Genomic DNA, 5,049 nt, shown 5'->3' on the forward strand with positions numbered 1-5,049 from the left:
TATATATATATATATATATATAAAGCAAGCAAAAAAGCAGGCTCCTTCAGTCTTGAACAGACTATGGATATCCACGAAGGGTTGCTTGCGCATGAAATTTTTATGACAGGCGATGCGCAATCTCCAAACACACATCTCCTAAGACGACATTGTTAAATACCAGTGGCAAGTGAAGTACAGGGCGACTGAAAACAAATGCCGAGATAAGCGGAGAGCACATACAGCGCCTAGAATTCCCACATGGTCACCCATCTGATACTAACCAGGCTCAACGTTGCTTAACTTCGGTGATCTGACGAGAACCGGTGTGTCAACGCGATTATGCCGTGTGTGTGTGTGTGTGTGTGTGTGTGTGTGTGTGTATATATATATAGTGTGTGTGTATGTATGTATATATATATATGTGTATACATATATGTATATATATATATGTGTGTGTATACATATGTATGTATATATATATGTGTATATAAATATATATGTATATATGTGTATATATCTATGTGTGTGTATATATATATACATACATATATATATATATATATATATATATATATATATATATATATATACACACACACATAGTTTCCTTCCCGATATGGGTAGGATTCTAACACTGTTTCCTTTTCATTATCATATGGTCTATGATTGTTTTCCTTTTTTTGCATTTTTCCTTTTAATATCCTGAAGATGTCCTCTGCAATAGGGACGAAACGTTGATCATTTCATAAATTCATTCGGTTTTTCTTTTTTCAAAACAACATATATATATATATATATATATATATAATATTGGTTGGCGGTGTAACAAAGGTAGATAAAAACAAACAAAACAATAACTTATTTAAGAGCAAAAAATGTGTATTATTTGGGAATTAAAATCTCACTGCAAAAATAGAAAAAAAAAAACAAATAAAAAAACAAAGCAGTAAAAAAAAAAAAAAAATAGCAAAAACGAACAAACAACGAACGATAAAGTGGAGAAAATTGCAATCTCCAAACAGTCAGTGAGTATCGGTTTGCCATCATTATAAGTTAGCTATTGGACTGTCAAGGTTGTTTTAGTGAATAAGTGTAGTGTACACCGTTGAGTATTCCTTAGACGCGGTTGAACTTGGAAAAAAGATTCATTAGAACAAAAGGAGGGAGTGAGGAGGGGAGGGCGGAGTTTCAATGTGTGTGTATGTGGGGGGGGGGGGAGAAGGCATATCTGTTAACAAAGCAATTGAAGAGGAGCATTCTCTTATCACATCCAATCGGGTAAAAACATGTTGCTCTCTATGTCACGTGAAGTGTATAAGAGGCCGATGGTCACAGTGCAGGGTTGATATTGCTTGTTGACTTGGATTTTGTGACTTCAGAGTGCATACTTTCGTAGATTATACGCGCTTGTCGTCTCACCTACTTCACTATCGAGAAAAGGTTAGGAGCACTTTTAGTGAAGGCATGCAGTCGCTGGTGACAGGCCACTGAAATATGCATTTAGAGCAACGTACACAAACAAGCACTTGTTGTTTTCTTATCCTAAATAGGAGGAAGAAAGAAAGGGAAAAGCAAATGTGGCCAACCCAGATGAGATTGACAATATTCTAAATTTAATTTCTCGACCGGGCTGGTTTGAAGTGTGGTGGACACACACTATAAAGATACACCACAAATATTGCCTTGCAATTTGAATGAAAACGAAAACGATCGCAAGTTCGGTACATTTTCTTTTTTTTTTGCTCACGGTCATCCCTAACAAGGCATATTGCCATTTGGACGTACGAGGATACTAATTATGACCATGCCTAAGAAAGATTAACAGGAGAGTTTACGTTACATTTTCAACTTCTGTATATCAGTACAGCTAGGGAAGCAGGTAACTGGTAGAAGGAAGGGAATTCCAATGTCTAGCTGCTCGAGGGAAGAAGCTATTAGAGTGGAAAGCTTTTTGACATTTAGGAACTTCAATAGTGAAGGGGTGCGATTTTGTTGCTAAGCAGGTTTGTCGGTGATATGTATGTGTAGGGGGCACAAGTGCAATGAGTTCATCAGAGCACATTCCATTAAAATATTTGTAAAATAGGCGCAGGGATGTAAAATTGCGGCGATGGTACAGGGGTTGGAGCCTAGTTGACAAAGTGGGATATATTAGATTGGAGACTCTTTCTGGACCCTATCCAAGAGGGAGAGGCGAGTGGTAGATACACTAGCTCAGATGTGGCAACAATACTCCAATGCATAGGCGAATAGTGGCCTTCTAGATGCACAGGATACTCTTAGTTGAGGTGTGAGTATTTTTCTAGCATGATAGAGGGAGCCCACCTTCCTTGCAGCAGCCTTCACTATGTCCTCAATGCATTTATTCCTGCGAATGTTAAGCTAGGTCTGAAGGAAGAATTTTCAGGTAGGGAGTTACTTCTCATGGATGTTGGTGGTTGGAGAGGCTTCTTGTAATTGTTACAGGAAAGAAGCTTAGTCTTATTAGCATTAAATGTTACCATCCATTTACGGCCCTATTTCACTATGGTCACATAGTTACACGGTGCTGTTAGTAAAGACATACTCACACGTGTAAATATTAGAATCTTAAAAAAGATCTCTCGGTTGGAGTGACCGAAATAGTGACCAGTAGAATGCCACATCTCCAATAAAAAAAGAAAATGATGAGAGAATTAAAACCGTATATAAACCTGACAGAGTGATATGGAACAAGGAAGAGAAAGAAGCAACCTTATTAGAAATTAGCATCCTCAATGATGCTGGCTTAAACAGAGCTGAGAGGGAGAAGATAAATATGAAAGTCTTGTGTACAACAAGAAAAGAAATTGGAATCTTAGGAAGATCTCCATCATTCCAGTGATTATAGGAACCACTATCCGACTGACCCGACCAAAGCTGCATTCACCCTAAGCAGGTTGAACTGGCTTCTTCTGAAGGAGGAAGTTTCATGGGAATAGGAAATTCACAAGCAGTCCACATTCGCATGTATATCACCGTTAGAAGAGACGACGATGTTAGGTTTGTGTAGCTCCTGCAGGAAGGTGTCAACGTCTTCCTACATACAGCGCCTGGTATTCTCAAATAGTAACCCATTTGGTACTAACCAGACTCAACGTTGCTTAATTTCAGTGATCAAATGAGAACCGGTGTGTCAACATGATTATTCTGTATATAGAAGTAACTAAACTCATGAAAATTGGCAAATATATCCAGTGAACCAAGTGCAAGAGAGAGATACACAATTGCTCTTAAAGGAACGGTTGGAATCTTAAAAAGATCTCTCTGTTGAAATGTATGAGAAAGTCTAGCATACCCAAGCCTCAGCTTGAAAAAAAAATGATAAAAAAATAATGAGCTGTTAAAGCAGAATAGTGATATGGGACAAAAAGGGAAAAAGTAGCAACCTCAGTTGAAGTCAATGTCCCTGATGTTACTAGATTAAACAGAGTTGATGCAGAGAAGATAAATAAATACGAAAATCTTGTGTATGACATGAAAAGAAACTGGAATCTTAGGAAGATTTTCACCATTCCAGTAATTATAGGAGCAACCGGACTCATGAAACAGAATTTCAAGAAGTACCCAACGAATATACTTGGTGAACCAAGTGCAAGGAAAATTCAAACACTTGCGCTTAGGGGGACAGTTAGAATCATAAAAAGATCTCGCAGTCAGAATATATGAAATAGCGGGTGAATGTTTGGCATCCGGTTGGATGCCTCATCCCTGGCTAGAACAAAATGATAAGAAAATTGAAAAAAAAAACAAAAAAAAAAAACAAAACGAAAAACAAACATCATAATCTCCAGAATAACTTAAACCAACATGGCCCCTGAAAGTAATAAACAACATACTGCTTATAGTACCTATTTACTATGCCTCCCCACGGGACAGAGTTAGACACCAGGGTCGTTTTTTAACGTGGAGAAATGGTACAAAAATAAAAATTGTCTCAGTCGTGAAGGATTTCTCCTCCACCGAAAGAGAGCAAGAAATAGAAGTGCAGCATCTGAAGAACAGATACTACACTTTGATCTTGACCAAAAGGCCAAGTTAAATAAATAAATAAATAAATAAATAAAAAAAAAAAAAGTAGTGATAAGCTTGAGATCTTCAAGTCAGGTAAGACATACAGCTCATCAGTGTGGCTAAACGTAGTGAGATTTGAAACCAGATCTCAATGACTGGCATCCATAACTCCACTGACTGAGCTATAAAACTGCTGGTGGCAATGTTACAAACTATATAAAGAATATACCTCCCACTATTTTCCGGTTTGTTTCGAACCAGAAAAAAAGTAGGTTGATCTCTACATAGGAGTGGTGCATAAGTGGAAGGAAACGAAATTGAAGTAAAGATTAAAAAAGTGGGGACCTCATTTGATGGCTAAGTAGTAGTCATTGTTTTCTTTTGCTTTGGGGAGTTATGACAACAAGAAAAAATTTCTTTTTGGTTTCGATTTTATTTTAATTATTTCAATTATCTTATTTGTAAAACTCACTATTACTATCTGTCTGTCTATCTATCTCCATTTTTTTTCAAAGTGTATCTCCTCTGAGACGGAAGGTGACAGAGTAGCACGGGGCGACTCAAATAGTTTCATCTCTTGTGGACCGTTTTTTATGGGTCTCTATCCGGTTAAAATAGCTGCTAAGAAACGAGAACTTGGTAATCATAAGTTTACTTAAACTGCTCTTCTATGCGTGCGAAAATATATATACATTTTTACATTAATCTTAGATTACTTTTATTTATTTCTTATCCAAGTAACAATGGCTGATTTGTTAATGTTTCAGGCTGGAGCGCTATAACTTTTAGTTTTAGTCTCGGTTTCAATTCTAGCTAATGGTACCCAAGTCATATTTTTTTTTTTACTTTTGAAATCACGACTATATATTGGGTACAATATAACATGATATAATCGATAGAGAATTTTACTCTATAATGATAAATACAAGGTCTACATAATTTAAAATATTATATTTAAACATATTTTATGATTGGGCAACGCCGGGTATGCCCAACTTATAACAGATAAAAAAAAATATTTTAATATTTATATGA

General features: G+C 36.5%; 1 pseudogene; it reads right to left on the reverse strand.

Annotated features, from left to right (window-relative positions):
- Positions 1 to 215: 215 nt before the first annotated feature.
- LOC145294301 (5S ribosomal RNA) lies at positions 216 to 332 on the reverse strand (annotated as a pseudogene).
- Positions 333 to 5,049: the final 4,717 nt, after the last annotated feature.

This window comes from Euprymna scolopes, chromosome 15 (assembly GCF_053919585.1).
Source record: "Euprymna scolopes isolate OS-2025 chromosome 15, ASM5391958v1, whole genome shotgun sequence".
In the NCBI taxonomy this organism is placed as follows: domain Eukaryota; kingdom Metazoa; phylum Mollusca; class Cephalopoda; order Sepiida; family Sepiolidae; genus Euprymna; species Euprymna scolopes.